This window comes from Perna viridis, chromosome 9 (assembly GCF_037379345.1).
Source record: "Perna viridis isolate PV_CMFRI_1.1 ecotype Kerala chromosome 9, ASM3737934v1, whole genome shotgun sequence".
Lineage (NCBI taxonomy): Eukaryota > Metazoa > Mollusca > Bivalvia > Mytilida > Mytilidae > Perna > Perna viridis.
Genome location: NC_142453.1, coordinates 43,077,263 through 43,102,186, shown reverse-complemented (window position 1 = coordinate 43,102,186; position 24,924 = coordinate 43,077,263). Strand labels below are relative to the sequence as shown.

At 33.7% G+C, this 24,924-nt stretch overlaps 1 long non-coding RNA gene across 10 annotated transcripts in view; it reads right to left on the bottom strand.

Annotated features, from left to right (window-relative positions):
• Positions 1-2: 2 nt before the first annotated feature.
• Positions 3-24,924, bottom strand: part of LOC148608620 (uncharacterized) — a 68,271-nt gene continuing 43,349 nt past the window's right edge. For 6 of the 10 annotated variants that reach the window (XR_015914900.1, XR_015914898.1, XR_015914895.1 and 3 more), the window contains 2 exons: positions 497-632; positions 4-85 (listed from right to left, as the gene is read on the bottom strand). This is a non-coding gene — a long non-coding RNA (uncharacterized LOC148608620). Of the gene's footprint in view, positions 86-496; positions 633-24,924 lie in introns of those variants that run through there. The other 4 variants (XR_015914901.1, XR_015914902.1, XR_015914894.1 and 1 more) reach the window with 4 other exon arrangements.

Here is a 24,924-nt window from a genome sequence, read left to right as displayed (position 1 = left end):
GCCCATGTTGTGGTAGTTTACGTGTTATGTATCAGAGATATCAATCGATAGGGGACGAAGTCCGTGTACGGTATATACCACAAATCTAAAATATAACATAAGAAGTACTGAAAGCCTGATTTCAGTCTTACAGGGAGTAATATCCGGTGTAACTTTCCACAATTTATGGATTAAATACTGGCCAAATGACCAAATAGTTCTGAAAGAGAAAAACAAACTGAATGTAGAGTAAGGTAGTTTCATATCTTAACTTACGGAAGGACTCGTTTGTTGTCATCCATACCTTAATTAAAACTTCCTCCTTTTTACATCTCGGCCAGTCTAATATATTAAGTCATATAAGTTGATATCTAGTACTCAGACGTGTTGAAATCAATACACCAAATGGCATAATATACCTAAACCATATTTAATCAAAAAAATCGAATAGGTCTGCAATAGACATGTTTTCACAAAAAATCCATACATAAAGAAAGACAAAAGATATTTCACTTACAGTTTTGTAGCGTGGGTTTCTGTATTGTTTTCCTATAAATGACTTGCAATGGAAACAACTAGTATTTTCTGATATAAATATTGATACCAAATGTAGAAATGGTGGGAAATCCTTTTACAAGATAGCATCAGGAACACTAAAATTTAGAATACACAAACGTAAAGAAATAGAAAGTTACACACAGAAGAAATCACTTAAAAAAATAAAGATCTTTATGAAATTGAAATTGATGTGTTGTTTAATCATTCAGTATGTGTTGGTAGAAACATGTTTTCTGGACGATAAATTTGTTCTACAATGTACAAGTTTAAAACAAAAGGAAAGCTGGGATAAGTTTTGGTTTGGGTTGTTACTTAACTGTTAGGAATAAGGGACCAAAATAAGCATTTTCAAGACATCCAATCAATAATTTTATTAAAAGTGTATATATTTCTTTGACGTTGTACCTCAAGGTGCCATTCAAAAACAATCTACTGGAGTTTGCAGATCGAGCGTCAAATTTACATTACCACGGATTTTACCTAATGGTACATAAATAGTAAAGCCAGGACCCACACACAATTTTCTCACAAAAAAAAACACAAAAAATCCACATAAAAGACAAAACAAAATAAAAATAAAAACAAAAAAGAAGAAACAAAAGCCCCCTAAAAATAAAATAAAACAAGTTTTAAGTTGTGCTTGAAAGCAAGTCACATACAAGTTCCCTCATGTTCCACACATGATCACAGAATCAAAAAAAATAAATTCAATGTACAATGTCAAGCCTATATACCACGTTTTATAAAATTTAGATGAAATTTACATTATTTTCCAGTGGGGCATATTAATTTAGATGGCGGCCATTTTAAATGGCAGCCATCTACAATAATCCAAAATATGGAACTCGTTCACACTTAGATGGTTTTATATATCCTTCAAATCTGATGAATATATTACAAGTAATTTTTTCCTACATAAAGGAGAAGCATTTGAAAAATCACAAAAATCAACCAAATTGTATAATGGCTATTTAAAGGAAACAGAACGCATCAATTCTCATGAGCATTAATGATTTTGAGTAGGAAAATGATATTTCAAGTACTTAGGCCATATTAAGAAAACGGTCAGCATCTTAAGTTATGGGCGTGCATGATTTTAGCAGGAATACGTGATTTGAAACAGTTTGGCCATGTTAGGCTAACAATGCTTAGATGATATGATAAGCATCCATTTTTGGGTAGATCTCCTTCATACGTGCATGTCAGAGGTACGGTTTGAGTCAGATATGATGATCATATACGTTATTGGTAGTTAAATGTTATTTCGAGTCGAAAGGTCATATCAAAACTAAAGTACGAATCATACGTGATGAGCATGTATGATTTAGGTAGGAAAGTGCTATTTCAAGTAATATTTTCATACTTACGCTTCATATCAAATCATATGTGATGTGCATATACGATTCCAGTAAGAACGTGATGTTTCAAGTACTATGATCATGTTAAGAGTTCTATTTGCATCATATATGATTGGTATGGAAAATTAAGATACGGAAAGGGTATTTCACACAGTATTATTATTTTTGGAATTGAGGGGTGAACAGTACGCATTAATTGTCATGATCATTAATGACTTTGGGTAGGAAAATGATTTTTCAAGTACTTTGGCCATGTTAAAAAACAGTTGGCATTTTAAGTTATGGGCATGTATAATTTTAGCAAGAATAAGTTATTTAAAACCGCTTGGCCATGTTAGGCGTACACTTCTTATATGAGGTGATGGGCATGCATTTTTGGGCAGTTTTTCTGTCAAACGCGCATGTCAGGGGTACGCTTGCCTTTCGATGTGATGGTCATGTACATTATTGGTAGGAAAATGTTATATCGAGTCGTAAGGTCATATTAAGAATACAGTACGAATCAGATGCAATAGGCAAGTATAATTTAGGTAGGGAAGTGCTATTTGAAGTAGTATGGTAATATTTAGGGTACATATCAAATCTGATGTGAACAGCATGTATGATTCTGTTAAGAATGAGCTATTTGAAGTAGTATGATCATGTTAAGAGTTCAGTTCGCATCATATGTGATTGGTATGGAGAATTAAGGTACGCAATTGGTATTTCCCACAGTATTGGTATCTTTGGAATTGTATAATGGCTATTTAAGTGAGAACAGTATGCATCAATTGTGATGAGCATTATTGATTTTGGGTAGGAAAATGATATTTCAAGTATTTTGGCCGTATTAAGAAAACATTTTGCATCTTAAGTTATCGGCTTATATGATTTTAGTAGGAATAAGTTATTTGAAACAGTTTGGCCACGTTAGGCAAACACTTCTTATATGTGATAAGCATGCATTTGTGGGTAGTTTTTCTGTCATACGTGCATATCAGGGGTACGGTTTGCGTCAGATGTGATGATCCTGTACGTTATTGGCAGGAAAATGTTATATCAAGTCGTAAAATCTAATTACAGATAAATTACTAATCAGATGTGATGAGTATGTGTGATTGAAGTAGGAAAGTGCTAGTACAACTAGTATGGTCATATTTAGTTTACATATCAAATCAGATGTGATAAGTATGTTTGATTCTGCTAAGAATGAGCTATTTCAAGTAGTATGATTATGTTAAGAGTTCAGTTCGCATCATATGTGATTTGAATGGAGAATTAAGGTACGAAAATGGTATTTCACAGAGTATTGTTATCTTTGCAATTGTATAATGGCTATTTAAGTGAGAACAGTATACATCAATTGTCATGAGCATTAATGATTTTGGGTAGGAAAATGATACTTCAAGTACTTTGGCCATATTAAGGAAACGTTCGCATGTTAAGTTATGGGCATATATGATTTTAGCAGGAATAAGTTATTTGAAACAGTTTGGAGATGTCAGGCGTACAATGCTTATATGATGTGATAAGCATGCATTCTTGGGTAGTTTGTCTGTTAAACGGGCATGTTAGGGGTACGGTTTCCCTCCGAAGTGACTATCATGTACGTTATTGACAGTAAAATTTTATTTCGAGTCGTAAGGTCATATTAAGAATACAGTACGAATTAGATATGATGAGCATGTATGATTTAGGTAGGAAGGTGCTCTTTGAAGTAGTGTGGTCCAATTTAGCATACACATCAAATCAGATTTGATAAGTATGTTTGATTCTGCTAAGAATGAGCTATTTCAAGTAGTAAGATTATGTTAAGAGTTCAGTTCGCATCATATGTGATTGATATGGAGAATTAAGGTACGAAAATTATATTAGACAGAGTATTGTAATCTTTGGAATTGTATAATGGCTATTTTAAGGAGAACTGCACGTATCAATTGTCATGAGCATTACTGATTTTGGGTAGGAAAATAATATTTCAAGTACTTTGGCTATATTAAGGAAACGTTCGCATGTTAAGTTATGGGCATATATGATTTTAGCAGGAATAAGTTATTTGAAACAGTTTGGAGATGTCAGGCGTACAATGCTTATATGATGTGATAAGCATGCATTCTTGGGTAGTTTGTCTGTTAAACGGGCATGTTAGGGGTACGGTTACCCTCCGAAGTGACTATCATGTACGTTATTGACAGTAAAATTTTATTTCGAGTCGTAAGGTCATATTAAGAATAGAGTACGAATTAGATATGATGAGCATGTATGATTTAGGTAGGAAAGTGCTATTTGAAGTAGTATGGTCCAATTTAGGATACATATCAAATCAAATTTGATAAGTATGTTTGAATCTGCTAAGAATGAGCTATTTCAAGTAGAATGATTATGTTAAGAGTTAAGTTCGCATCATATGTGATTGATATGGAGAATTAAGGTACGAAAATGGTATTTCCCACAGTATTGGTATCTTTGGAATTGTATAATGGCTATTTAAGTGAGAGCAGTATGCATCAATTGTGATGAGCATTATTGATTTTGGGTAGGAAAATGATATTTCAAGCACTTTGGCCGTATTAAGAAAACGTTTGGCATCTTAAGTTATCGGCTTATATGATTTTAGTAGGAATAAGTTATTTGAAACAGTTTGGCCATGTTAGGGATACACTTTTTATATGTGATAAGCATGCATTTGTGGGTAGTTTTTTTTGTCATACGTGCATGTCAGGGGTACGGTTTGCGTCAGATGTGATGATCCTGTACGTTATTGGCAGGAAAATGTTATATCAAGTCGTAAAATCTAATTACAGATAAATTACTAATCAGATGTGATGAGTATGTGTGATTGAAGTAGGAAAGTGCTAGTACAAGTAGTATGGTCATATTTAGGTTACATATCAAATCAGATGTGATAAGTATGTTTGATTCGGCTAAGAATGAGCTATTTCAAGTAGTATGATTATGTTAAGAGTTCAGTTCGCATCATATGTGATTGATATGGAGAATTAAGGTACGAAATTAGTATTTCCCACAGTATTAGTATCTTTGGAATTGTATAATGGCTATTTAAAGGAGAACTGCACGTATCAATTGTCATGAGCATTAATGATTTTAGGTAGGAAAATGATATTTCAAGTACTTTGGCCATATTAAGGAAACGTTCGCATGTTAAGTTATGGGCATATATGATTTTAGCAGGAATAAGTTATTCGAAACAGTTTGGAGATGTAAGGCCTACAATGCTTATATGATGTGATAAGCATGCATTCTTGGGTAGTTTGTCTGTTAAACGGGCATGTTAGGGGTACGGTTTCCCTCCGAAGTGACTATCATGTACGTTATTGGCAGTAAAATTTTATTTCGAGTCGTAATGTCATATTAAGAATACAGTACGAATTAGATATGATGAGCATGTATGATTTAGGTAGGAAAGTGCTATTTGAAGTAGTATGGTCCAATTTAGGATACACATCAAATTAGATTTGATCAGTATGTTTGATTCTGCTAAGAATGAGCTATTTCAAGTAGTTTGATTATGTTAAGAGTTAAGTTCGCATCATATGTGATTGATATGGAGAATTAAGGTACGAAAATTGTATTTCACAGAGTATTGTAATCTTTGGAATTGTATAATGGCTATTTAAAGGAGAACTGCACGTATCAATTGTCATGAGCATTAATGATTTTGGGTAGGAAAATGATATTTCAAGTACTTTGGCTATACTAAGGAAACGTTCGCATGTTAAGTTATGGGCATATATGATTTTAGCAGGAATAAGTTATTTGAAACAGTTTGGAGATGTCAGGCGTACAATGCTTATATGATGTGATAAGCATGCATTTTTGGATAGTTTGTCTGTTAAACGGGCATGGTAGGGGTACGGTTTCCCTCCGAAGTGACTATCATGTACGTTATTGGCAGTAAAATTTTATTTCGAGTCGTAAGGTCATATTAAGAATACAGTACGAATTAGATATGATGAGCATGTATGATTTAGGTAGGAAAGTGCTATTTGAAGTAGTATGGTCCAATTTAGGATACACATCAAATCAGATTTGATCAGTATGTTTGATTCTGCTAAGAATGAGCTATTTCAAGTAGTTTGATTATGTTAAGAGTTAAGTTCGCATCATATGTGATTGATATGGAGAATTAAGGTACGAAAATTGTATTTCACAGAGTATTGTAATCTTTGGAATTGTATAATGGCTATTTAAAGGAGAACTGCACGTATCAATTGTCATGAGCATTAATGATTTTGGGTAGGAAAATGATATTTCAAGTATTTTGGCTATATTAAGGAAACGTTCGCATGTTAAGTTATGGGCATGTATGATTTTAGCAGGAATAAGTTATTTGAAACAGTTTGGAGATGTCAGGCGTACAATGCTTATATGATGTGATAAGCATGCATTTTTGGATAGTTTGTCTGTTAAACGGGCATGTTAGGGGTACGGTTTCCCTCCGAAGTGACTATCATGTACGTTATTGGCAGTAAAATTTTATTTCGAGTCGTAAGGTCATGTTAAGAATACAATACGAATTAGATATCATGAGCATGTATGATTTAGGTAGGAAAGTGCTATTTGAAGTAGTATGGTCCAATATAGGATACATATCAAATCAGATTTGATAAGTATATTTGATTCTGCTAAGAATGAGCTATTTCAAGTAGAATGATTATGTTCAGAGTTAAGTTCGCATCATATGTGATTGATATGGAGAATTAAGGTACGAAATTTGTATTTCCCACAGTATTGGTATCTTTGGAATTGTATAATGGCTATTAGTGAGAGCAGTATGCATCAATTGTGATGAGCATTATTGATTTTGGGTAGGAAAATGATATTTCAAGCACTTTGGCCGTATTAAGAAAACGTTTGGCATCTTAAGTTATCGGCTTATATGTTTTTCGTAGGAATAAGTTATTTGAAACAGTTTGGCCATGTTAGGCATACACTTTTTATATGTGATAAGCATGCATTTGTGGGTAGTTTTTCTGTCATGCGTGCATGTCAGGGGTACGGTTTGCGTCAGATGTTATGATCCTGTACGTTATTGGCAGGAAAATGTTATATCAAGTCGTAAAATCTAATTACAGATAAATTACTAATCAGATGTGATGAGTATGTGTGATTGAAGTAGGAAAGTGCTAGTACAAGTAGTATGGTCATATTTAGGTTACATATCAAATCAGATGTGATAAGTGTAGTTAATTCGGCTAAGAATGAGCTATTTCAAGTAGTATGATTATGTTAAGAGTTCAGTTCGCATCATATGTGATTTGTATGGAGAATTAAGGTACGAAAATTGTATTTCACAGAGTATTGTAATCTTTGGAATTGTATAATGGCTATTTAAAGGAGAACTGCACGTATCAATTGTCATGAGCATTAATGATTTTGGGTAGGAAAATGATATTTCAAGTACTTTGGCTATATTAAGGAAACGTTCGCATGTTAAGTTATGGGCATATATGATTTTAGCAGGAATAAGTTTTTCGAAGCAGTTTGGAGATGTCAGGCGTACAATGCTTATATGATGTGGTAAGCATGCATTCTTGGGTAGTTTGTCTGTTAAACGGGCATGTTAGGGGTACAGTTTCCCTCCGAAGTGACTATCATGTACGTTATTGGCAGTAAAATTCTATTTCGAGTCGTAAGGTCATATTAAGAATACAGTACGAATTAGATATGATGAGCATGTATGATTTAGGTAGGAAAGTGCTATTTGAAGTAATATGGTCCAATTTAGGATACACATCAAATCAGATTTGATCAGTATGTTTGATTCTGCTAAGAATGAGCTATTTCAAGTAGTTTGATTATGTTAAGAGTTAAGTTCGCATCATATGTGATTGATATGGAGAATTAAGGTACGAAAATTGTATTTCACAGAGTATTGTAATCTTTGGAATTGTATAATGGCTATTTAAAGGAGAACTGCACGTATCAATTGTCATGAGCATTAATGATTTTGGGTAGGAAAATGATATTTCAAGTACTTTGGCTATATTAAGGAAACGTTCGCATGTTAAGTTATGGGCATATATGATTTTAGCAGGAATAAGTTATTTGAAACAGTTTGGAGATGTCAGGCGTACAATGCTTATATGATGTGATAAGCATGCATTTTTGGATAGTTTGTCTGTTAAACGGGCATGGTAGGGGTACGGTTTCCCTCCGAAGTGACTATCATGTACGTTATTGGCAGTAAAATTTTATTTCGAGTCGTAAGGTCATATTAAGAATACAGTACGAATTAGATATGATGAGCATGTATGATTTAGGTAGGAAAGTGCTATTTGAAGTAGTATGGTCCAATTTAGGACACATATCAAATCAGATTTGATAAGTATGTTTGAATCTGCTAAGAATGAGCTATTTCAAGTAGAATGATTATGTTCAGAGTTCAGTTCGCATCATATGTGATTGATATGGAGAATTAAGGTACGAAAATGGTATTTCCCACAGTATTGGTATCTTTGGAATTGTATAATGGCTATTTAAGTGAGAGCAGTATGCATCAATTGTGATGAGCATTATTGATTTTGGGTAGGAAAATGATATTTCAAGCACTTTGGCCGTATTAAGAAAACGTTTGGCATCTTAAGTTATCGGCTTATATGATTTTAGTAGGAATAAGTTATTTGAAACAGTTTGGCCATGTTAGGGATACACTTTTTATATGTGATAAGCATGCATTTGTGGGTAGTTTTTTTGTCATACGTGCATGTCAGGGGTACGGTTTGCGTCAGATGTGATGATCCTGTACGTTATTGGCAGGAAAATGTTATATCAAGTCGTAAAATCTAATTACAGATAAATTACTAATCAGATGTGATGAGTATGTGTGATTGAAGTAGGAAAGTGCTAGTACAAGTAGTATGGTCATATTTAGGTTACATATCAAATCAGATGTGATAAGTATGTTTGATTCGGCTAAGAATGAGCTATTTCAAGTAGTATGATTATGTTAAGAGTTCAGTTCGCATCATATGTGATTGATATGGAGAATTAAGGTACGAAATTAGTATTTCCCACAGTATTAGTATCTTTGGAATTGTATAATGGCTATTTAAAGGAGAACTGCACGTATCAATTGTCATGAGCATTAATGATTTTAGGTAGGAAAATGATATTTCAAGTACTTTGGCCATATTAAGGAAACGTTCGCATGTTAAGTTATGGGCATATATGATTTTAGCAGGAATAAGTTATTCGAAACAGTTTGGAGATGTAAGGCCTACAATGCTTATATGATGTGATAAGCATGCATTCTTGGGTAGTTTGTCTGTTAAACGGGCATGTTAGGGGTACGGTTTCCCTCCGAAGTGACTATCATGTACGTTATTGGCAGTAAAATTTTATTTCGAGTCGTAATGTCATATTAAGAATACAGTACGAATTAGATATGATGAGCATGTATGATTTAGGTAGGAAAGTGCTATTTGAAGTAGTATGGTCCAATTTAGGATACACATCAAATTAGATTTGATCAGTATGTTTGATTCTGCTAAGAATGAGCTATTTCAAGTAGTTTGATTATGTTAAGAGTTAAGTTCGCATCATATGTGATTGATATGGAGAATTAAGGTACGAAAATTGTATTTCACAGAGTATTGTAATCTTTGGAATTGTATAATGGCTATTTAAAGGAGAACTGCACGTATCAATTGTCATGAGCATTAATGATTTTGGGTAGGAAAATGATATTTCAAGTACTTTGGCTATACTAAGGAAACGTTCGCATGTTAAGTTATGGGCATATATGATTTTAGCAGGAATAAGTTATTTGAAACAGTTTGGAGATGTCAGGCGTACAATGCTTATATGATGTGATAAGCATGCATTTTTGGATAGTTTGTCTGTTAAACGGGCATGGTAGGGGTACGGTTTCCCTCCGAAGTGACTATCATGTACGTTATTGGCAGTAAAATTTTATTTCGAGTCGTAAGGTCATATTAAGAATACAGTACGAATTAGATATGATGAGCATGTATGATTTAGGTAGGAAAGTGCTATTTGAAGTAGTATGGTCCAATTTAGGATACACATCAAATCAGATTTGATCAGTATGTTTGATTCTGCTAAGAATGAGCTATTTCAAGTAGTTTGATTATGTTAAGAGTTAAGTTCGCATCATATGTGATTGATATGGAGAATTAAGGTACGAAAATTGTATTTCACAGAGTATTGTAATCTTTGGAATTGTATAATGGCTATTTAAAGGAGAACTGCACGTATCAATTGTCATGAGCATTAATGATTTTGGGTAGGAAAATGATATTTCAAGTATTTTGGCTATATTAAGGAAACGTTCGCATGTTAAGTTATGGGCATGTATGATTTTAGCAGGAATAAGTTATTTGAAACAGTTTGGAGATGTCAGGCGTACAATGCTTATATGATGTGATAAGCATGCATTTTTGGATAGTTTGTCTGTTAAACGGGCATGTTAGGGGTACGGTTTCCCTCCGAAGTGACTATCATGTACGTTATTGGCAGTAAAATTTTATTTCGAGTCGTAAGGTCATGTTAAGAATACAATACGAATTAGATATCATGAGCATGTATGATTTAGGTAGGAAAGTGCTATTTGAAGTAGTATGGTCCAATATAGGATACATATCAAATCAGATTTGATAAGTATGTTTGATTCTGCTAAGAATGAGCTATTTCAAGTAGAATGATTATGTTCAGAGTTAAGTTCGCATCATATGTGATTGATATGGAGAATTAAGGTACGAAATTTGTATTTCCCACAGTATTGGTATCTTTGGAATTGTATAATGGCTATTAGTGAGAGCAGTATGCATCAATTGTGATGAGCATTATTGATTTTGGGTAGGAAAATGATATTTCAAGCACTTTGGCCGTATTAAGAAAACGTTTGGCATCTTAAGTTATCGGCTTATATGTTTTTCGTAGGAATAAGTTATTTGAAACAGTTTGGCCATGTTAGGCATACACTTTTTATATGTGATAAGCATGCATTTGTGGGTAGTTTTTCTGTCATGCGTGCATGTCAGGGGTACGGTTTGCGTCAGATGTTATGATCCTGTACGTTATTGGCAGGAAAATGTTATATCAAGTCGTAAAATCTAATTACAGATAAATTACTAATCAGATGTGATGAGTATGTGTGATTGAAGTAGGAAAGTGCTAGTACAAGTAGTATGGTCATATTTAGGTTACATATCAAATCAGATGTGATAAGTGTAGTTAATTCGGCTAAGAATGAGCTATTTCAAGTAGTATGATTATGTTAAGAGTTCAGTTCGCATCATATGTGATTTGTATGGAGAATTAAGGTACGAAAATTGTATTTCACAGAGTATTGTAATCTTTGGAATTGTATAATGGCTATTTAAAGGAGAACTGCACGTATCAATTGTCATGAGCATTAATGATTTTGGGTAGGAAAATGATATTTCAAGTACTTTGGCTATATTAAGGAAACGTTCGCATGTTAAGTTATGGGCATATATGATTTTAGCAGGAATAAGTTTTTCGAAGCAGTTTGGAGATGTCAGGCGTACAATGCTTATATGATGTGGTAAGCATGCATTCTTGGGTAGTTTGTCTGTTAAACGGGCATGTTAGGGGTACAGTTTCCCTCCGAAGTGACTATCATGTACGTTATTGGCAGTAAAATTCTATTTCGATTCGTAATGTCATATTAAGAATTCAGTACGAATTAGATATGATGAGCATGTATGATTTAGGTAGGAAAGTGCTATTTGAAGTAATATGGTCCAATTTAGGATACACATCAAATCAGATTTGATCAGTATGTTTGATTCTGCTAAGAATGAGCTATTTCAAGTAGTTTGATTATGTTAAGAGTTAAGTTCGCATCATATGTGATTGATATGGAGAATTAAGGTACGAAAATTGTATTTCACAGAGTATTGTAATCTTTGGAATTGTATAATGGCTATTTAAAGGAGAACTGCACGTATCAATTGTCATGAGCATTAATGATTTTGGGTAGGAAAATGATATTTCAAGTACTTTGGCTATATTAAGGAAACGTTCGCATGTTAAGTTATGGGCATATATGATTTTAGCAGGAATAAGTTATTTGAAACAGTTTGGAGATGTCAGGCGTACAATGCTTATATGATGTGATAAGCATGCATTTTTGGATAGTTTGTCTGTTAAACGGGCATGGTAGGGGTACGGTTTCCCTCCGAAGTGACTATCATGTACGTTATTGGCAGTAAAATTTTATTTCGAGTCGTAAGGTCATATTAAGAATACAGTACGAATTAGATATGATGAGCATGTATGATTTAGGTAGGAAAGTGCTATTTGAAGTAGTATGGTCCAATTTAGGACACATATCAAATCAGATTTGATAAGTATGTTTGAATCTGCTAAGAATGAGCTATTTCAAGTAGAATGATTATGTTCAGAGTTCAGTTCGCATCATATGTGATTGATATGAAGAATTAAGGTACGAAATTGGTATTTCCCACAGTATTGGTATCTTTGGAATTGTATAATGTCTATTAGTGAGAGCAGTATGCATCAATTGTGATGAGCATTATTGATTTTGGGTAGGAAAATGATATTTCAAGCACTTTGGCCGTATTAAGAAAACGTTTGGCATCTTAAGTTATCGGCTTATATGATTTTAGTAGGAATAAGTTATTTGAAACAGTTTGGCCATGTTAGGCATACACTTTTTATATGTGATAAGCATGCATTTGTGGGTAGTTTTTCTGTCATACGTGCATGTCAGGGGTACGGTTTGCGTCAGATGTTATGATCCTGTACGTTATTGGCAGGAAAATGTTATATCAAGTCGTAAAATCTAATTACAGATAAATTACTAATCAGATGTGATGAGTATGTGTGATTGAAGTAGGAAAGTGCTAGTACAAGTAGTATGGTCATATTTAGGTTACATATCAAATCAGATGTGATAAGTGTAGTTGATTCGGCTAAGAATGAGCTATTTCAAGTAGTATGATTATGTTAAGAGTTCAGTTCGCATCATATGTGATTTGTATGGAGAATTAAGGTACGAAAATTGTATTTCACAGAGTATTGTAATCTTTGGAATTGTATAATGGCTATTTAAAGGAGAACTGCACGTATCAATTGTCATGAGCATTAATGATTTTGGGTAGGAAAATGATATTTCAAGTACTTTGGCTATATTAAGGAAACGTTCGCATGTTAAGTTATGGGCATATATGATTTTAGCAGGAATAAGTTTTTCGAAGCAGTTTGGAGATGTCAGGCGTACAATGCTTATATGATGTGGTAAGCATGCATTCTTGGGTAGTTTGTCTGTTAAACGGGCATGTTAGGGGTACAGTTTCCCTCCGAAGTGACTATCATGTACGTTATTGGCAGTAAAATTCTATTTCGAGTCGTAATGTCATATTAAGAATTCAGTACGAATTAGATATGATGAGCATGTATGATTTAGGTAGGAAAGTGCTATTTGAAGTAATATGGTCCAATTTAGGATACACATCAAATCAGATTTGATCAGTATGTTTGATTCTGCTAAGAATGAGCTATTTCAAGTAGTTTGATTATGTTAAGAGTTAAGTTCGCATCATATGTGATTGATATGGAGAATTAAGGTACGAAAATTGTATTTCACAGAGTATTGTAATCTTTGGAATTGTATAATGGCTATTTAAAGGAGAACTGCACGTATCAATTGTCATGAGCATTAATGATTTTGGGTAGGAAAATGATATTTCAAGTACTTTGGCTATATTAAGGAAACGTTCGCATGTTAAGTTATGGGCATATATGATTTTAGCAGGAATAAGTTATTTGAAACAGTTTGGAGATGTCAGGCGTACAATGCTTATATGATGTGATAAGCATGCATTTTTGGATAGTTTGTCTGTTAAACGGGCATGGTAGGGGTACGGTTTCCCTCCGAAGTGACTATCATGTACGTTATTGGCAGTAAAATTTTATTTCGAGTCGTAAGGTCATATTAAGAATACAGTACGAATTAGATATGATGAGCATGTATGATTTAGGTAGGAAAGTGCTATTTGAAGTAGTATGGTCCAATTTAGGACACATATCAAATCAGATTTGATAAGTATGTTTGAATCTGCTAAGAATGAGCTTTTTCAAGTAGAATGATTATGTTCAGAGTTCAGTTCGCATCATATGTGATTGATATGAAGAATTAAGGTACGAAATTGGTATTTCCCACAGTATTGGTATCTTTGGAATTGTATAATGTCTATTAGTGAGAGCAGTATGCATCAATTGTGATGAGCATTATTGATTTTGGGTAGGAAAATGATATTTCAAGCACTTTGGCCGTATTAAGAAAACGTTTGGCATCTTAAGTTATCGGCTTATATGATTTTAGTAGGAATAAGTTATTTGAAACAGTTTGGCCATGTTAGGCATACACTTTTTATATGTGATAAGCATGCATTTGTGGGTAGTTTTTCTGTCATACGTGCATGTCAGGGGTACGGTTTGCGTCAGATGTTATGATCCTGTACGTTATTGGCAGGAAAATGTTATATCAAGTCGTAAAATCTAATTACAGATAAATTACTAATCAGATGTGATGAGTATGTGTGATTGAAGTAGGAAAGTGCTAGTACAAGTAGTATGGTCATATTTAGGTTACATATCAAATCAGATGTGATAAGTGTGTTTGATTCTGCTAAGAATGAGCTATTTCAAGTAGTATGATTATGTTAAGAGTTCAGTTCGCATCATATGTGATTTGTATGGAGAATTAAGGTACGAAAATTGTATTTCACAGAGTATTGTAATCTTTGGAATTGTATAATGGCTATTTAAAGGAGAACTGCACGTATCAATTGTCATGAGCATTAATGATTTTGGGTAGGAAAATGATATTTCAAGTACTTTGGCTATATTAAGGAAACGTTCGCATGTTAAGTTATGGGCATATATGATTTTAGCAGGAATAAGTTTTTCGAAGCAGTTTGGAGATGTCAGGCGTACAATGCTTATATGATGTGGTAAGCATGCATTCTTGGGTAGTTTGTCTGTTAAACGGGCATGGTAGGGGTACAGTTTCCCTCCGAAGTGACTATCATGTACGTTATTGGCAGTAAAATTCTATTTCGAGTCGTAATGTCATATTAAGAATTCAGTACGAATTAGATATGATGAGCATGTATGATTTAGGTAGGAAAGTGCTATTTGAAGTAGTATGGTCCAATTTAGGATACACATCAAATCAGATTTGATCAGTATGTTTGATTCTGCTAAGAATGAGCTATTTCAAGTAGTTTGATTATGTTAAGAGTTAAGTTCGCATCATATGTGATTGATATGGAGAATTAAGGTACGAAAATTGTATTTCACAGAGTATTGTAATCTTTGGAATTGTATAATGGCTATTTAAAGGAGAACTGCACGTATCAATTGTCATGAGCATTAATGATTTTGGGTAGGAAAATGATATTTCAAGTATTTTGGCTATATTAAGGAAACGTTCGCATGTTAAGTTATGGGCATGTATGATTTTAGCAGGAATAAGTTATTTGAAACAGTTTGGAGATGTCAGGCGTACAATGCTTATATGATGTGATAAGCATGCATTTTTGGATAGTTTGTCTGTTAAACGGGCATGGTAGGGGTACGGTTTCCCTCCGAAGTGACTATCATGTACGTTATTGACAGTAAAATTTTATTTCGAGTCGTAAGGTCATGTTAAGAATACAGTACGAATTAGATATGATGAGCATGTATGATTTAGGTAGGAAAGTGCTATTTGAAGTAGTATGGTCCAATTTAGGACACATATCAAATCAGATTTGATAAGTATGTTTGATTCTGCTAAGAATGAGCTATTTCAAGTAGAATGATTATGTTCAGAGTTCAGTTCGCATCATATGTGATTGATATGAAGAATTAAGGTACGAAATTGGTATTTCCCACAGTATTGGTATCTTTGGAATTGTATAATGTCTATTAGTGAGAGCAGTATGCATCAATTGTGATGAGCATTATTGATTTTGGGTAGGAAAATGATATTTCAAGCACTTTGGCCGTATTAAGAAAACGTTTGGCATCTTAAGTTATCGGCTTATATGATTTTAGTAGGAATAAGTTATTTGAAACAGTTTGGCCATGTTAGGCATACACTTTTTATATGTGATAAGCATGCATTTGTGGGTAGTTTTTCTGTCATACGTGCATGTCAGGGGTACGGTTTGCGTCAGATGTTATGATCCTGTACGTTATTGGCAGGAAAATGTTATATCAAGTCGTAAAATCTAATTACAGATAAATTACTAATCAGATGTGATGAGTATGTGTGATTGAAGTAGGAAAGTGCTAGTACAAGTAGTATGGTCATACTTAGGTTACATATCAAATCAGATGTGATAAGTGTGTTTGATTCGGCTAAGAATGAGCTATTTCAAGTAGTATGATTATGTTAAGAGTTCAGTTCGCATCATATGTGATTTGTATGGAGAATTAAGGTACGAAAATTGTATTTCACAGAGTATTGTAATCTTTGGAATTGTATAATGGCTATTTAAAGGAGAACTGCACGTATCAATTGTCATGAGCATTAATGATTTTGGGTAGGAAAATGATATTTCAAGTACTTTGGCTATATTAAGGAAACGTTCGCATGTTAAGTTATGGGCATATATGATTTTAGCAGGAATAAGTTTTTCGAAGCAGTTTGGAGATGTCAGGCGTACAATGCTTATATGATGTGGTAAGCATGCATTCTTGGGTAGTTTGTCTGTTAAACGGGCATGTTAGGGGTACAGTTTCCCTCCGAAGTGACTATCATGTACGTTATTGGCAGTAAAATTCTATTTCGAGTCGTAATGTCATATTAAGAATTCAGTACGAATTAGATATTATGAGCATGTATGATTTAGGTAGGAAAGTGCTATTTGAAGTAGTATGGTCCAATTTAGGATACACATCAAATCAGATTTGATCAGTATGTTTGATTCTGCTAAGAATGAGCTATTTCAAGTAGTTTGATTATGTTAAGAGTTCAGTTCGCATCATATGTGATTGATATGGAGAATTAAGGTACGAAAATTGTATTTCACAGAGTATTGTAATCTTTGGAATTGTATAATGGCTATTTAAAGGAGAACTGCACGTATCAATTGTCATGAGCATTAATGATTTTAGGTAGGAAAATGATATTTCAAGTATTTTGGCTATATTAAGGAAACGTTCGCATGTTAAGTTATGGGCATGTATGATTTTAGCAGGAATAAGTTATTTGAAACAGTTTGGAGATGTCAGGCGTACAATGCTTATATGATGTGATAAGCATGCATTTTTGGATAGTTTGTCTGTTAAACGGGCATGGTAGGGGTACGGTTTCCCTCCGAAGTGACTATCATGTACGTTATTGACAGTAAAATTTTATTTCGAGTCGTAAGGTCATGTTAAGAATACAGTACGAATTAGATATTATGAGCATGTATGATTTAGGTAGGAAAGTGCTATTTGAAGTAGTATGGTCCAATATAGGATACATATCAAATCAGATTTGATAAGTATGTTTGATTCTGCTAAGAATGAGCTATTTCAAGTAGAATGATTATGTTCAGAGTTCAGTTCGCATCATATGTGATTGATATGAAGAATTAAGGTACGAAATTGGTATTTCCCACAGTATTGGTATCTTTGGAATTGTATAATGTCTATTAGTGAGAGCAGTATGCATCAATTGTGATGAGCATTATTGATTTTGGGTAGGAAAATGATATTTCAAGCACTTTGGCCGTATTAAGAAAACGTTTGGCATCTTAAGTTATCGGCTTATATGATTTTAGTAGGAATAAGTTATTTGAAACAGTTTGGCCATGTTAGGCATACACTTTTTATATGTGATAAGCATGCATTTGTGGGTAGTTTTTCTGTCATACGTGCATGTCAGGGGTACGGTTTGCGTCAGATGTTATGATCCTGTACGTTATTGGCAGGAAAATGTTATATCAAGTCGTAAAATCTAATTACAGATAAATTACTAATCAGATGTGATGAGTATGTGTGATTGAAGTAGGAAAGTGCTAGTACAAGTAGTATGGTCATATTTAGGTTACATATCAAATCAGATGTGATAAGTGTGTTTGATTCGGCTAAGAATGAGCTATTTCAAGTAGTATGATTATGTTAAGAGTTCAGTTCGCATCATATGTGATTTGTATGGAGAATTAAGGTACGAAAATTGTATTTCACAGAGTATTGTAATCTTTGGAATTGTATAATGGCTATTTAAAGGAGAACTGCACGTATCAATTGTCATGAGCATTAATGATTTTGGGTAGGAAAATGATATTTCAAGTACTTTGGCTATATTAAGGAAACGTTCGCATGTTAAGTTATGGGCATATATGATTTTAGCAGGAATAAGTTTTTCGAAGCAGTTTGGAGATGTCAGGCGTACAATGCTTATATGATGTGGTAAGCATGCATTCTTGGGTAGTTTGTCTGTTAAACGGGCATGTTAGGGGTACAGTTTCCCTCCGAAGTGACTATCATGTACGTTATTGGCAGTAAAATTCTATTTCGAGTCGTAATGTCATATTAAGAATTCAGTACGAATTAGATATTATGAGCATGTATGATTTAGGTAGGAAAGTGCTATTTGAAGTAGTATGGTCCAATTTAGGATACACATCAAATCAGATTTGATCAGTATGTTTGATTCTGCTAAGAATGAGCTATTTCAAGTAGTTTGATTATGTTAAGAGTTCAGTTCGCATCATATGTGATTGATATGGAGAATTAAGGTACGAAAATTGTATTTCACAGAGTATTGTAATCTTTGGAATTGTATAATGGCTATTTAAAGGAGAACTGCACGTATCAATTGTCATGAGCATTAATGATTTTAGGTAGGAAAATGATATTTCAAGTATTTTGGCTATATTAAGGAAACGTTCGCATGTTAAGTTATGGGCATGTATGATTTTAGCAGGAATAAGTTATTTGAAACAGTTTGGAGATGTCAGGCGTACAATGCTTATATGATGTGATAAGCATGCATTTTTGGATAGTTTGTCTGTTAAACGGGCATGGTAGGGGTACGGTTTCCCTCCGAAGTGACTATCATGTACGTTATTGACAGTAAAATTTTATTTCGAGTCGTAAGGTCATGTTAAGAATACAGTACGAATTAGATATTATGAGCATGTATGATTTAGGTAGGAAAGTGCTATTTGAAGTAGTATGGTCCAATATAGGATACATATCAAATCAGATTTGATAAGTATGTTTGATTCTGCTAAGAATGAGCTATGTCAAGTAGAATGATTATGTTAAGAATTAAGTTCGCATCATATGTGATTGATATGGAGAATTAAGGTACGAAATTGGTATTTCCCACAGTATTGGTATCTTTGGAATTGTATAATGTCTATTAGTGAGAGCAGTATGCATCAATTGTGATGAGCATTATTGATTTTGGGTAGGAAAATGATATTTCAAGCACTTTGGCCGTATTAAGAAAACGTTTGGCATCTTAAGTTATCGGCTTATATGATTTTAGTAGGAATAAGTTATTTGAAACAGTTTGGCCATGTTAGGCATACACTTTTTATATGTGATAAGCATGCATTTGTGGGTAGTTTTTCTGTCATACGTGCATGTCAGGGGTACGGTTTGCGTAAGATGTGATGAACCTGTACGTTATTGGCAGGAAAATGTTATATCAAGTCGTAAAATCTAATTACAGATAAATTACTAATCAGATGTGATGAGTATGTGTGATTGAAGTAGGAAAGTGCTAGTACAAGTAGTATGGTCATATTTAGGATACATATCAAATCAGATTTGATAAGTATGTTTGATTCTGCTAAGAATGAGCTATTTCAAGTAGTATGATTATGTTAAGAGTTCAGTTCGCATCATATGTGATTGATATGGAGAATTAAGGTACGAAAATGGTATTTCACAGAGTATTGTTATCTTTGGAATTGTATAATGGCTATTTAAAGGAGAACTGCACGTATCAATTGTCATGAGCATTAATGATTTTAGGTAGGAAAATGATATTTCAAGTACTTTGGCCATATTAAGGAAACGTTCGCATGTTAAGTTATGGGCATATATGATTTTAGCAGGAATAAGTTTTTCGAAGCAGTTTGGAGATATCAGGCGTACAATGCTTATGTGATGTGATACGCATGCATTCTTGGGTAGTTTGTCTGTTAAACGGACATGTTAGGGGTACAGTTTCCCTCCGAAGTGACTATCATGTACGTTATTGGCAGTAAAATTCTATTTCGAGTCGTAATGTCATATTAAGAATTCAGTACGAATTAGATATGATGAGCATGTATGATTTAGGTAGGAAAGTGCTATTTGAAGTAGTATGGTCCAATTTAGGATACACATCAAATCAGATTTGATCAGTTTGTTTGATTTTGCTAAGAATGAGCTATTTCAAGTAGTATGATTATGTTAAGAGTTCAGTTCGCATCATATGTGATTGATATGGAGAATTAAGGTACGAAAATTGTATTTCACAGAGTATTGTAATCTTTGGAATTGTATAATGGCTATTTAAAGGAGAACTGCACGTATCAATTGTCATGAGCATTAATGATTTTGGGTAGGAAAATGATATTTCAAGTACTTTGGCTAAATTAAGGAAACGTTCGCATGTTCAGTTATGGGCATGTATGATTTTAGCAGGAATAAGTTATTTGAAACAGTTGGGAGATGTCAGGCGTACAATGCTTATATGATGTGATAAGCATGCATTTTGGATAGTTTGTCTGTTAAACGGGCATGATAGGGGTACGGTTTCCCTCCGAAGTGACTATCATGTACGTTATTGACAGTAAAATTTTATTTCCAGTCGTAAGGTCATGTTAAGAATACAGTACGAATTAGATATTATGAGCATGTATGATTTAGGTAGGAAAGTGCTATTTGAAGTAGTATGGTCCAATATAGGATACATATCAAATCAGATTTGATAAGTATGTTTGATTCTGCTAAGAATGAGCTATTTCAAGTAGAATGATTATGTTAAGAGTTAAGTTCGCATCATATGTGATTGATATGGAGAATTAAGGTACGAAATTTGTATTTCCCACAGTATTGGTATCTTTGGAATTGTATAATGGCTATTAGTGAGAGCAGTATGCATCAATTGTGATGAGCATTATTGATTTTGGGTAGGAAAATGATATTTCAAGCACTTTGGCCGTATTAAGAAAACGTTTGGCATCTTAAGTTATCGGCTTATATGTTTTTCGTAGGAATAAGTTATTTGAAACAGTTTGGCCATGTTAGGCATACACTTTTTATATGTGATAAGCATGCATTTGTGGGTAGTTTTTCTGTCATACGTGCATGTCAGGGGTACGGTTTGCGTCAGATGTGATGATCCTGTACGTTATTGGCAGGAAAATGTTATATCAAGTCGTAAAATCTAATTACAGATACATTACTAATCAGATGTGATGAGTATGTGTGGTTGAAGTAGGAAAGTGCTAGTACAAGTAGTATGGTCATATTTAGGTTACATATCAAATCAGATTTGATAAGTATGTTTGATTCTGCTAAGAATGAGCTATTTCAAGTAGTATGATTATGTTAAGAGTTCAGTTCGCATCATATGTGATTTCTATGGAGAATTAAGGTACGAAAATTGTATTTCACAGAGTATTGTTATCTTTGGAATTGTATAATGGCTATTTAAAGGAGGACTGCACGTATCAATTGTCATGAGCATTAATGATTTTGGGTAGGAAAATGATATTTCAAGTACTTTGGCCATATTAAGGAAAAGTTCGCATGTTAAGTTATGGGCATATATGAATAAAGAAGGAATAAGTTATTCGAAACAGTTTGGAGATGTCAGGCGTACAATGCTTTATGATGTGATAAGCATGCATTCTTGGGTAGTTTGTCTGTTAAACGGGCATGTTAGGGGTACGGTTTCCCTCCGAAGTGACTATCATGTACGTTATTGGCAGTAAAATTTTATTTCGAGTCGTAAGGTCATATTAAGAATACAGTACGAATTAGATATGATGAGCATGTATGATTTAGGTAGGAAAGTGCTATTTGAAGTAGTATGGTCCAATTTAGGATACACATCAAATCAGATTTGATCAGTATGTTTGATTCTGCTAAGAATGAGCTATTTCAAGTAGTATGATTATGTTAAGAGTTCAGTTCGCATCATATGTGATTGATATGGAGAATTAAGGTACGAAAATTGTATTTCACAGAGTATTGTAATCTTTGGAATTGTATAATGGCTATTTAAAGGAGAACTGCACGTATCAATTGTCATGAGCATTAATGACTTTGGGTAGGGAAATGATATTTCAAGTACTTTGGCTATATTAAGGAAACGTTCGCATGTTAAGTTATGGGCATATATGATTTTAGCAGGAATAAGTTATTTGAAACAGTTTGGCCATGTTAGGCATACACTTTTTATATGTGATAAGCATGCATTTTTGGATAGTTTGTCTGTTAAACGGGCATGTTAGGGGTACGGTTTCCCTCCGAAGTGACTGTCATGTACGTTATTGACAGTAAAACTTAATTTCGAGTCGTAAGGTCATATTAAGAAGAGAGTACGAATTAGATATGATGAGCATGTATGATTTAGGTAGGAAAATGCTATTTGAAGTAGTATGGTCCAATATAGGATACATATCAAATCAGATTTGATAAGTATGTTTGATTCTGCCAAGAATGAGCTATTTCAAGTAGAATGATTATGTTAAGAGTTAAGTTCGCATCATATGTGATTGATATGGAGAATTAAGGTACGAAATTGGTATTTCCCACAGTATTGGTATCTTTGGAATTGTATAATGGCTATTTAAGTGAGAGCAGTATGCATCAATTGTGATGAGCATTATTGATTTTGGGTAGGAAAATGATATTTCAAGCACTTTGGCCGTATTAAGAAAACGTTTGGCATCTTAAGTTATCGGCTTATATGATTTTAGTAGGAATAAGTTATTTGAAACAGTTTGGCCATGTTAGGCATACACTTTTTATATGTGATAAGCATGCATTTGTGGGTAGTTTTGCTGTCATACGTGCATGTCAGGGGTACGGTTTGCGTAAGATGTGATGAACCTGTACGTTATTGGCAGGAAAATGTTATATCAAGTCGTAAAATCTAATTACAGATAAATTACTAATCAGATGTGATGAGTATGTGTGATTGAAGTAGGAAAGTGCTAGTACAAGTAGTATGGTCATATTTAGGTTACATATCAAATCAGATTTGATAAGTATGTTTGATTCTGCTAAGAATGAGCTATTTCAAGTAGTATGATTATGTTAAGAGTTCAGTTCGCATCATATGTGATTGATATGGAGAATTAAGATACGAAAATGGTATTTCACAGAGTATTGTTATCTTTGGAATTGTATAATGGCTATTTAAAGGAGAACTGCACGTATCAATTGTCATGAGCATTAATGATTTTGGGTAGGAAAATGATATTTCAAGTACTTTGGCCATATTAAGGAAACGTTCGCATGTTAAGTTATGGGCATATATGATTTTCGCAGGAATAAGTTTTTCGAAGCAGTTTGGAGATATCAGGCGTACAATGCTTATATGATGTGGTAAGCATGCATTCTTGGGTAGTTTGTCTGTTAAACGGGCATGTTAGGGGTACAGTTTCCCTCCGAAGTGACTATCATGTACGTTATTGGCAGCAAAATTCTATTTCGAGTCGTAATGTCATATTAAGAATTCAGTACGAATTAGATATGATGAGCATGTATGATTTAGGTAGGAAAGTGCTATTTGAAGTAGTATGGTCCAATTTAGGATACACATCAAATCAGATTTGATCAGTATGTTTGATTTTGCTAAGAATGAGCTATTTCAAGTAGTATGATTATGTTAAGAGTTCAGTTCGCATCATATGTGATTGATATGGAGAATTAAGGTACGAAAATTGTATTTCACAGAGTATTGTAATCTTTGGAATTGTATAATGGCTATTTAAAGGAGAACTGCACGTATCAATTGTCATGAGCATTAATGATTTTGGGTAGGAAAATGATATTTCAAGTACTTTGGCTAAATTAAGGAAACGTTCGCATGTTAAGTTATGGGCATGTATGATTTTAGCAGGAATAAGTTATTTGAAACAGTTTGGAGATGTCAGGCGTACAATGCTTATATGATGTGATAAGCATGCATTTTTGGATAGTTTTCTGTTAAACGGGCATGGTAGGGGTACGGTTTCCCTCCGAAGTGACAATCATGTACGTTATTGACAGTAAAATTTTATTTCGAGTCGTAAGGTCATGTTAAGAATACAGTACGAATTAGATATTATGAGCATGTATGATTTAGGTAGGAAAGTGCTATTTGAAGTAGTATGGTCCAATATAGGATACATATCAAATCAGATTTGATAAGTATGTTTGATTCTGCTAAGAATGAGCTATTTCAAGTAGAATGATTATGTTAAGAGTTAAGTTCGCATCATATGTGATTGATATGGAGAATTAAGGTACGAAATTTGTATTTCCCACAGTATTGGTATCTTTGGAATTGTATAATGGCTATTAGTGAGAGCAGTATGCATCAATTGTGATGAGCATTATTGATTTTGGGTAGGAAAATGATATTTCAAGCACTTTGGCCGTATTAAGAAAACGTTTGGCATCTTAAGTTATCGGCTTATATGTTTTTCGTAGGAATAAGTTATTTGAAACAGTTTGGCCATGTTAGGCATACACTTTTTATATGTGATAAGCATGCATTTGTGGGTAGTTTTTCTGTCATACGTGCATGTCAGGGGTACGGTTTGCGTAAGATGTGATGAACCTGTACGTTATTGGCAGGAAAATGTTATATCAAGTCGTAAAATCTAATTACAGATAAATTACTAATCAGATGTGATGAGTATGTGTGATTGAAGTAGGAAAGTGCTAGTACAAGTAGTATGGTCATATTTAGGTTACATATCAAACCAGATTTGATAAGTATGTTTGATTCTGCTAAGAATGAGCTATTTCAAGTAGTATGATTATGTTAAGAGTTCAGTTCGCATCATATGTGATTGATATGGAGAATTAAGGT